At 31.5% G+C, this 12,176-nt stretch overlaps 1 long non-coding RNA gene across 1 annotated transcript; it reads right to left on the bottom strand.

The window, feature by feature from the left end:
* Positions 1-777: 777 nt before the first annotated feature.
* Positions 778-11,793, bottom strand: LOC122140391. The gene is made up of 5 exons (XR_006157042.1): positions 11,470-11,793; positions 10,296-10,387; positions 4,769-4,905; positions 4,004-4,030; positions 778-1,210 (listed from the first exon to the last, which is right to left on the bottom strand). It is a non-coding gene; the product is annotated as an uncharacterized LOC122140391 (long non-coding RNA).
* Between the last annotated feature and the right edge of the window lie 383 nt (positions 11,794-12,176).

Raw genomic sequence — 12,176 nt, 5'->3', positions numbered from 1 at the left:
ACATCATATCTGTGAAAGGCAGAGTAAAAAATGAAAGCAGGACATCGGGTGCTCTGAGCTCACTAATTGGGATCGAGGAACATCTTGTTGAACCTCTGTGGAATGGGAACATGTGCTTTATTCCCTTACCTCATGCTCGGATGCAGCAGAGGATGTTGCATGGTTTTATCGTGGTTTAATCTTGTGAAACTGTTCTGAGAGAGAGAGGGGGGGGGGGGGGGGGATGTACCATGGTTTGGTGGGGGGAAGAAATGTAAAAATATGAAAAAAAATATCAAAGAGTATTTAATCCCTCCAGAGTTGACAGGCAGTCAAATGTCTCTGAATTACATCACTTCCTGCTGATTTTCACACACGAGAGGCTAAAAAGCACACATTCCCATGAACTAGCGCAATCTGCGACAGACAAATGACAAAGCACTAATGTTATTAGATTTGTGTCGCATTTGCTGCATCAGCAGAAAAACCGAAATACTGCTGTATCATATAAATAATATATATAATAACTAGTTGAACATTATTTTTGGGGTGCTTAGCTGGTCATCGATCTGATCACAAATGGGATTTATTGCCCATAAGAGTAAAATGTTGCTTTAATCAGTCAGTAATGCTTTTGTTTAAACAGGCAAGTTTGATTTGATGCATTTTTCAAGACTCAGTAATAAAGATTAATCAAGGTCACTTGGAGTACTGTCGATTTCGGTTTTCTTTTGATTAATTTTTGTAGATTGGGTTATTTTTTTTTTTTAACATATTGCTGACACTGGTCCACAGATTCACAATCTTAATCTAAAACATATTTATTTAAATACCTGTACTTTTGCACATTAGTCCTTCTTGCCAAAAATGCACATGCTAATCTACAGCCTTAATGTCATATTGTGCATTTCTATTCATATTTTTGTTTTCAACTTTAGAATTTGTCATGTCTTGTTGTTCTCAGTCCACTGAAAGCAAGACAAATATATTGTGCAGATGATGCAATAAAACTCATCCTGATTCTGATTCTAGCACAGAATCAAACCGTTTTGACATTTCAAGTGTACAAACACTGAAAAATATCTCATATAAACCCAAACCCTGCTCCAGCTGCTGATGTGGAAGAACAAGTTATGGCACAAACGTGTGGATCAAGGGCAGAATCTGTGCGATTTATGGAAGATGGTCCTGAAACTGACAGTTCAGCAATAGTCTGCCATGCACTGTCAATCTGCTGAACAAAGTAGAAAGAAAGAAAGAAAGAAAGAAAGAAAGAAAGAAAGAAAGAAAGAGCCCTGAGATCAACATTTCATTCACAAGTTCACAGTTATCCATAACTGCATGACTTATTTTCTTCTTTTCCATCTGCTCAGTTCTTTATTGTATAAATTACATATTATTTACCTAATTTATTGTCTTTTCCCAGATTTAGCCATTTTTTCTTTGTAATTTGTTGAAGAGCTGTACTTCTCAAAACAAATGAACCTACCTTTGAAAAATCTGAAATTCTTGATTTTCCAAATTAACAAATAATAATAATAATAATAAAACAGTTTTATTTCAGTATTGTTTATAAACAATTATAGTATTTATTAATATTTTGAATTAGCCTTTATTTTCTATTTTTATTACTTAATGTTTTTATATTTTATTTTTATAATAATATATTATTATTATTATTATTATTTATTTTATTTTATTTTGCTCATTTTATTATTTATTTATTTTTTTGCATTTTAGTAATTTGGTTCTTTTGTCATTTTTATTAGGTTTTTTTTTAGGGTTTTTTTGTATCAGTCTATTTAGCTTCAATATATTTCAATATATTTTTAGTAATTTTAATTTTTCAATTTCAACGTAAATATTTATAAAATTATATTATATTACAGTATATACAGTGTATATATATATATATATATATATATATATATATATATATATATATATATATATATAAAATTTTCATCTAATATCAATCAATAACAACTATTTAAAATAGTTTTAGTAACAACACTGATCTTAATGGTTTTTTTTTTTTTCAAAACTGATCATTTTAAAAACACATGATGATTCCATATCTAATGAGAAATTAATAATTAAATTATTTATTCTGAGAGTTACACATATTAAAGGGACAGTTCACCCAAAAAATGAGAAATCTGTCATCAATGTTTTTTTTTTTGTGCAAAACACACACACACACACACACACACACACACACACACACACACACACACACACACACACACACATATATATATATAATTTTATTTTTTATTTTTTTGGAAGAAAAAATGTGGGTAACCAAACAGTTTTTTTTTCTCCATTGACATCCACAGTATTTTTGTTTTTCGTATACTATGGAAGTCAATGAGCACTGACAGCTGTTTGGTTACCAGCAATCTTCAAAATAACTTCCTTTGTGTTCAACAGAACAATGAGATTCATATAGGTTTGGAACTACTGGAGAGTGAGTAAATGATGACAGACTTTTCATCTTTGGGTGAACTGTCCATTCAAGGCTGATTAGGTGAGCCTAGAATTCACAATACTATGTTACTCTGAACAATTTATACATTATTTTGATTCACAAACACCACTTTCCAGATACACAGATTCATATACATATATTATCTTGCCCTCTGTTGCTCCCATGATGCTGGTTTGGGACCGCTGGGAACATTTCTCCCTCCTCGCCATGCCTTATTCTAAGGGCTGAACTAATCTAATGATCGTTCCCTGGGCAATAATATTAGACCTGCCTGTGAGCGCAGGGATTCGTTTCGGAAAGGTCAAGTTTTGCATTCCCCGCCCCTTCACCGTCGCCGGGGCATGCAAATCTTGCGTCATGGTAGGACTGCATAATTACACGTCGGTACCGGTGTCACCGGCGAAGACACCTCTCTCAGATATGTCCTATCTGCCTCACACAGGAAGTGGCCAGGGTTAAGCGTCTAAAGACTGCTTGTCCCGAACTCCAAGATTAATTGACTGTGGAAGGGGTGAGATAAAGAAGCACATTAAGACTAAAGAAATCTTCTCCAGGTTTTAAGCGCTATTTTAAAGTCTGTTTAAAATTTTAGGCATAAATTCTCCATTTCAAAACAGCAAACTCTTCTCAAGCAATGAAAAATACTCTCAAACAAATTCAGGGTCTTTTATTTAATAAAATCCCATTGAAGAGTAATCATTCTTTGCACTGTTGCTCCTCAGATTCATTGCATATATAAAGAGAATACCCATGGTCAAGGGCAGTTTTTCCTCTTTGGAGTTATTGATGATGGGCAGAACATGAGCGATCATGACAAGATGAGGCGGGAGAATCATGTTGTTCAGCTTTGATGAAATGTTTCTTGTTTCTTGAGCAGCAAATCAGCATATTAGTATGATTTCTGAAGGATCATGCGACACTGAAGACTGGAGTAATGATGCTGAAAATTCAGCTTTGCATCACAGAAATATATTACATTTTCATTATATTCAATTTTCATTCATATATTGTCATTTTCATATATATTAAAATAGAAAGTTATTTTAAATTGTAATAATTTTTCACAATATTACTGTTTTTACTGTATTTTATGGTAAAATAAATGCAGCCTTGGTGAGCAGAATAGACTTTGATTCATTAAAAAAAAAAAAAAAAAAAAAAAAAAAATCTTCCCAATGCCAGATGTGTGTGTATGTGTGTATATGTGTGTAGCTTAAATTTATTTATTTAAATTTTAGTAATTTATTACTTTTTTTCAATTAGCTGCCAATGCAACATTTCTCATTTTTTATGTTTTTTTAAGCTTTCATTTTTCATCTAATATTTAAAATTTTATTTGAAATATTTTTAAGTAACAATAACAACACTGATCATAATGTTTAATCAGTAGACTGCAGGTGAGAATCATTTTGGTTAATTCTTTTAAAAATCTTTTAAAAGACATATTTGCTAACATCTGATCTTATTAAATATGTAAAATAAAAAACAAAATAAAAAAAAAATTATTATCAAAATAATTAATGAATCACTCACCCTCATGATGTTTCAAATGACTTCCTTCTGTGGAGCAAATATACACAGTTTGTATTAGTGCACTTCTGCAATATGTAAACAGATTACAATGTTATGTGAAAATGCATTTCAAACATAAGTATTTTTTTTTCTTCACATTTTGTGTATGCATGTTTAGATACAATTGTTTGTACTTAAAACTATTAAAAGAGCCTTAAGGGATGTCAAAGCACACAAGGGTTCAGCATTACACACAGCATCACTGCACAACAGACATCTCTTTGCCTGTTACAGACGAGATGCAAACACATGACTCCCAGGAGAGTGAAACAAAGATCTCAATTATCTGTCAAATGTCATCTGCACCGCTGCACAGCAGTGTACTTCAGGGAACGGTGCTCTTTAAAAGACAGATTTAACACATGGATTTAAATGCAGAGGCAGGATCGTTGTGAGCACTCCGAGTATATTGGTTAATGCTTGACTTTATGAAGATGAATGTGGAAATGATATCCAGAGTTTGTTTAATGTGATGTCGATCTGTAAGTGTGTATCTCAGCTCATGAACAGAATAGGGGAGAGGCCAAATCCTCTTATTTCGACATGTGCAAAGATTTATTCAAATACTCAACGGGGAAAGAGAGAGAGAGAGAGCTCTTTAATATGAGAGAGCAGAACTGAGGAAAGCTCTTTTTACCTTTTACTCCACTAAATTACATCTATGGTCACATCCTAGAGTTTATTTTCGTGTTTACAATGTAAGAAATAGACTTTGAAATGATTTACCTTGTGGTAAGACTGTGTCAACATATCCCAAACTGTGTTCTTGTTGAATATTGTGTTTCACTCAGAAACATGTCACAGTGTGGAAATAAAAAGGATTGTAAATCCTGGTTCATCTTGACTTCATGTGGCCAGACAATCTGTAAAACATGTAAAACAGATCATTACCAAACAAACATATGAATATTCATATTTATTCACTGCAGGATCCCATTCTCTCACAGATGGTATGTATCTAGACCCCAAGCAGTTGTCATTACATGGGAATGTTTATAATGACAACTCGACACAACATGCAATATATGTGTGTGCATTGTATATATTGAGTGTGCTATATATATATATATTTTATACATCATCCAAATAAATAAGCTTTCCATTGATGCATGGTTTATTAGGATAGGATAAAATTTGGCCGAGATGCAACTATTTGAAAATCTGGAATCTGAGGGCGCAAAAAAATCTAAATATTGAGAAAAACGCATTTAAAGTTGTCCAAATGAAGTTCTTAGCAATGCATATTACTAATCAAAAATTACGTTTTGATATATTTACAGTAGGAAATTCATAAATTGTCTTCATGGAACATCATCTTTACTTAATATCCTAATGATTTTTGGCATAAAATATAAAAAAAACTGCCAACAATTTTGGCTCATACAATGTATTGGTGGATATTGTTATAAATATACTTGTGCTACTTATGACTGGTTTTGTGGTCCAGGGTCACAAATATACATTTATATTCTGGATAACAATACAATATAATGTAATAAACACTATATTGTTATAACAATGTTTTATATTTACATAAAAGACTGATTATAAATCAAAACTTTTTTTGAAAGAATGTTTGTGATATTGAAAGACAGATAGACAGATAGATAGATAGATAGATAGATAGATAGATAGATAGATAGATAGATAGATAGATAGATAGATAGATAGATAGATAGATAGATAGATAGATAGACAGACAGACAGATGAGCTCCGGAAGAGAGCACTAGACAAAATCATTAAGATACAAATTTAAAAAAAAATAAATAAAAAAGTCTTGCCAGCCTCAAGTCTTACTGTGAGACCTCATGACCTGAACAAGAACAGAACAGTTTGCTGGCTTGAATTGCTCAATATCCGAACGCTGCCTAACCCCAGGACGCTGTCCGATAAATGAACGCCATACTGAGCTGGTTTAGGACAGAAATCAGCAGCACTGTGTCTGAATGTTTGTGCTCCATCACACAAACGTGATCAATGGCCAGTCGTTTGGAGGTCTGACTGTGATGTGCATTTACTGTGGATTGAACATTTGTCTCTGCTACCCGTGCTTGTTTAACTACAGGAAATTCCATGAGACACAATTTATCAAAGGCTGAGCAAGCATTAACCATAGCCTACAGCTAAAGGTGACAATGCTTTATTAATTACAAAGACTAATGAGTCATTAAAATGTTAAAAGAAGCAAGAGAGGTCAAAGGTTAAGAGCCTATATTCTTTGTCCTCCAGACTGCAGGAAAACTGAGTGAACTCAATATATATTCCCAATAATTGCAATCTGTAAGAACACAGCGTAAGCTGAAGCCAATTAGGATGATGAAAACAGTGTATCTGTCAGCATTAGTTAGCATGTGCTTTTGCGTGCAAGGTAGCATTTAATGGTGTTTCCATTCTAAACACAATTATTATACTTTGTTATTCACACATGAAAAAACATTGTAAAAAAAATATATATATATATATATATAATTATATATATATATATATATATATATATATATATTACTGTTAATACCCCATGGCATGTGATTATTTAGTACCACATCATGGTAAAATTTAATAATAATGCTACACCATTTTTGTAAATCCAACTCAATTTCTCATTCAAACACTCACACGTGGAAAATATCCATTGACATCTACTGTTTTATACAGGGAACATTATTTTTCTGTCCTCCTAAACCGAACCCTCAAAAACCTTTATTGCATTGTGCCTTTCACAGATTTTTATGAAGACATCATTTAGTATGTATATATTATATACAGTGTATATTACTCTGGGTTTCTGCAAGTTTTATGAAGTTAGATTTAAGACTTTTTAAAGACCTTTGTAAGACCAATTTAAGGAATAAACTGAAAGGAACAATATGTAAATATGTTCTCAAAATGTAAATGTCTAAGGGAAACACTTTGGGATCCACTTTTCTTTTTTTTTTTTTTTTTTTTACACACAAACAATAGCTCAACTATTCTTAAATCAAGGCAGATGCAAAAATGACGTGACATGACGTGACATACAGCCAAGTATGGTGACCCATACTCAGAATTTGTGCTCTGCATTTAACCTATCCAAAGTGCACACACACAGCAGTGAACACACACACACAGTGAACACACACCCGGAGCAGTGGGCAACCATTCATGCTACAACCTTAGGGTTAGGAGTCAAACTCTCTAACCACTAGGCCATGACTTCCCCAATGATAAGAAGTCTTGATTTATGTGAAATTTGTAATAAAAAAAGAACAATATATGCTCAGTCGAATTCACTTTAAAATTCACAAAAAACAAGACTTATATCTTCATTTAGCATCTTAAGAAAATGTATCTTGATTTAAAGATGTTTAGATGACATGTATTGGAAAACAAGACAAAAATACTGACCAAGATACTATTTTTATTTTAATTTTATTTATTTTTATTTTATTTTTATTTATTTTTATTTTTTTTTATTTATTTATTTATTTTTTTGCAATACATACATTTAATACTATTACTTTCTGCTCCAATTTAAAACTATTTAAAGCCTTAATTTGTGGGAGGGCAAATTAAGACTTTTTATACATAATATATGAAATAATCCTAATCTTAATCACTTTCAATCACTCTTCAATTTCTCAAAAAAACAGACTTTTTGTGTATATGTTGGGTGTAAGTATGTGTATACAATGAGGTTTTTGCCAAACAGTTTCATATTTTATCTGAACACATGGCCTGAATGTAGTGCTTTTGATATGGAGTGGGACATCTGACATCTGACAGATTCCTTAGGATTAAATGTTTTATTTGTTACCCATTTATAACATATAAAGATTGAAGAGGCCTAACCATAGCACACAAGGTCAGTTCTCATTATCCAGGATTAAGTGAGGTCAGCAGAAAAAGAAAGTCACAGCAGAGGATGAGCAAGTTATTACATTCTGATTAAAGATCACAAAGATAAAATGTGCACAATAAGAGCAGGAACATGCAATAAAAAAAATGTACATTCTGATTTCATGTTGACTCCACGTAAAGCTCAGCACACATCTACACACAAATAAATAAATAAAAGCCAGCCAAACCGTTTCAGATGAAACCCTTCACACTGGGGTGTGACGTTTGCTTTGAGGTATTAATGGCTTCTTTCACATATTCACAGTCTAATCCGGGCTGTGGGAATGGAGGAAACGCATTTCCATAGAATTGCACTAGCAGGCAAAAATGCATAAATGCAAGTTGGTGAAAAAGCCTTTTTCATCACTCTGCGGGATTAAATCTCCCAGCTAAGCCCAGATCAAATATTGGATTGTTCAGGCAGGCTCAAGGTGAGATGGGAATGAATGGGAAAATATAAATATATGCATATCCTTCCTCCAAATGGGTCTCAAATCGATTTGATTGGATATCTTTGTGTTCTTGTTTCTCATCGCCGAAGCGACGAAATATTTTGCTCACAAGTCTCTGACATGCATCTATTTAGGCTTGCTTGAAGAGAACAAGCAACAAAATCTCCTCACTCCACTCACTTTTTAAAGGTTCATCAACCTCTCATCAACACCTTACATATAATGCAAAAATGAATAAAAAGTAAAAAAAAATATATATATATATATATATATATATATATATTATAGAAATTTTAACAGAAATGAACATCATTAAAATTGTTTTAATTAACTGCACAAAAATGTATTTAAAATATAAAATAAAAAGTATTATAAAAATTTGATTATTATTATTATTATTATTATTATTATTATTATTATTATTATTATTATTATTATTATTATTATTATTATTATTAAACAAAGGACAACATGATTCATATTTAAATGGCCCCAAACGGTTTCGGTTGATTTAACTGAAAAGCTGTAGGTTGTGATAGAGTGTGTGAGTCGTATGTTATTAAGGAGGACTTACAGAAAAAGAATAGAGAAAGAAAGAGAAATTGAGAGAGGCCGTGATAAGTGCACAGAGCGCTTTGATGAATATAATTGAAAAACTGTTCAGTGACTTTGACAGATTTACACTGAAACGAAAAGAAAAATTAAACAAATACACTGCCCTGATTTATTTTTCTGTCTTCAAAAGCAACTTGTTTCTCTAAATGATCTTTTGTTAGAGAAACTTCATAATGGTATAATGGTTGTGTCTACTACACAGTGAAACTTTTAATGCCCTTAATAAATGATGTGTTTGTTTTGTGTTTTATTTTTAGGGGTTATTTTTGGATTACAGTGCGAGGATCTTCAGTAAATCTGATTGGGGTTATTCAGTTATTCAGTCACAGCCTTTCAACATGATTCAGTCATTTCAATTAATGATTTCAAATTAACCATCGTTTGTTCTGCACATGGCCACACTATAATTGGTTTATGAAGCATTCCTCATCACTGCTATTATAAGATATTATTTCACCATGATAACATTATTTCTCCTTTCATTATAATCAATCATTTAGGGAACATTTTTGAAAAAGTTTAATATGTACAGCATAACACATAATCATGGGAAACTAGAGATGAAAAAGCCTAAATTTAAAAATTAAATCTTATTTACTTTTAATATTAGTTTATGTTTAAAATGTAAAGCAAAATACTTTCTTCTTAAATCATAAGAAATTATGAGATAAAACTAGATATTTATATATTTGTATTAGTGCTGTTAAACGATTAATCACATCCAAAATAAAAGTTTTTGTTTACATAATATATTTGTGTGTACTGTGTACAATTATTATGTGTATATAAATACACAAATATGCAGTATATATTTAGAAAATATCTACATGTATTTAGATGTATATATTTATATTCATATAATTAAATGTATATATAAATATATTAAATATATATAAACATTACTTATTTTCAATGAAAAAATACATCAGTAAAAAAAAATAATTTACTGTAACATTTATTTTAAAATGTAAAGCTTACAAAATAATTAATATAAGCATAAATATAACAATATAAATTTATATTTTGAATCCTTTTAATGTATTTCCATTCGATTCATACTTCAGTATACAATAACCAGCTAATAATATAAAAAAAAAAAAAAAAAAAAATCTTTTTATCTATTGAATCTTTATATGTATAATTTTACAATTTTAAGAAACGTTAATGGAAACAAACATTAATAAATTCTCAAATTCCCAACTCTACTCTTAGAGAAATCATCCTACAGCTGGCTTCCTTATAGTTTTTCCTCAAAACTTCCTTGTAGTCTCTACACATGAAGTATTTTAACATTGCAAAAGTTACATACTTGAGACGCGTCTGACTTCCTGCGGACAGTCTCTTCAGTAGAGGAGGTGCGCAGACACATCAAGATGGCAGAACGGCATGCAACTGCATCTCCTGTTGAGAGAGATAATGAACCGCTGTCAAGCTAATAAGAGTTTGGGGCGAGAAGAGAACTATGGACGAGGACTGGAGCTGTAATCTGACTGTGAGTGTATGTGTTTGAGAGCCACACGCAGGAGAAAGAGAGCCCATGCTGCTCTGGAAGAGGGATGAATGAGTTCAAGCCCATGTTAGATGACTTAAAGACACAGCGACAGAAGCTACGGGGCTCCCTCAGCGCCGTATAAACACCACAAGCTTCTCCATTTCATAATTAATCTAGTAGCAGGATAACTTATTTGAATGCTTCCTCTGATGTATAAACGTACAAGGAAATATGTGGATATCCAGTGCTGGGGAAGATACTTTGAAACTTTCTCACACTTTAAAACTAACTCAAGTACAGTCAAGCTATTACTTTTGAAAAAGTAGCTATAACTACTTTTTTAGACCATATATTTACAAGTACGCTATTATAATTTGCTGATTAAAAAAAAATACAATACAATAAAATGAAATGAAATACAATAAACAAGGGGCTCCTTTAGAGTTATAGTAACAAATACATTTTTACTAAAGATTAAAAAAAAAAAAATCATGCTCACCAAAGCTACATTTATTTAATTAAAAATACAGTAAAAACTGTAATAATGTGAAATATTATTACAATTAAAAATAATTGTTTTCTATTTGAATATATTTTAATTTATTTTTGTGATGAAAAGCTGAATTTGATCATTCAGAATTCAGAAATTGTGTAGTTATTATTGTGTAAAAAAATTAAAATAAACTGGCATGAATAATAATAATTCCGTTAATAATAATAACAAGATTGGTTTTGCAGTTCCTGTCAAAAATAGAAGAAAATAATAAAATAAAATAAAATAAAATAAAATAAAATAAAATAAAATAAAATAAAATAAAATAAAATAAAATAAAATAAAATAAAATAAAGCTATATTCTGCCTCAACTGACACTTAAAAATAATCTGTTCATGATAAACTGATCATGAAAAACAATAGTCATCACTAATTTATTTTATTTTATTTTATTTTATTTATTAAACTTTAAGTTAAAAAAAAAATCACAGTCTCACCATTTTAGCACTGTGGTCAAGAAAGCACAGCGGAGGCTGCTTTTCCCCATGAGCTCATGATGTCTGGCATGTCAGCGCTAATTCTGACAATCTACAGATGCTGCATTCAGAGTATTCTCACTGGCTGCATGGCTACAGAGGATGGTGAAGACAGCACAGTCCATCACGGGCCACGAGCTAGCAACATCACAGACATCTATGCAGACTGATGCATTAGGAAGGCCAGATCCATCTGAAACACCCCCATCCCAAGCATCATCGTCCTTCTCCTTCAGCATCTGCAGCAGTAGTGACCAGACAAAGACCAACAGACAGTAACACAGAGTAACTCATCATCACTTTACAAAATACTCTCTTCTTAAATGTTAATATATGCAATAGTAATACTCTACTTCTATGTTTTTATCATTTTTAAAACAAGACTTTTTATTACCTTGAAATATCAGTTTTTAAAATCATTCTGATGGTACACTGACTTCTAAAAATGCCTTTTGTTTCTTTCCAATCATCTGTTTTATGATTATTATTTTTGGTAAGCGGGTATGAAATTCCGTGAAAATGGCGGATCGCTTTATGCAACAAATGCACGTAAGCAGCTATCTACTGTAATTACATCAGTGATTTCCACTCACTTAACTGTAGGGGGCTCCAAAGTAGCAAAAAACCATGAAACTACATACAGTTGCTTTAAAGTACTTGACCTTACC

This window comes from Cyprinus carpio, chromosome B18 (assembly GCF_018340385.1).
Source record: "Cyprinus carpio isolate SPL01 chromosome B18, ASM1834038v1, whole genome shotgun sequence".
Taxonomy (NCBI): Eukaryota; Metazoa; Chordata; class Actinopteri; order Cypriniformes; family Cyprinidae; genus Cyprinus; species Cyprinus carpio.
The sequence above is the reverse complement of the archived record's forward strand: the minus strand, read 5'-3'. Positions and strand labels throughout refer to the sequence as shown.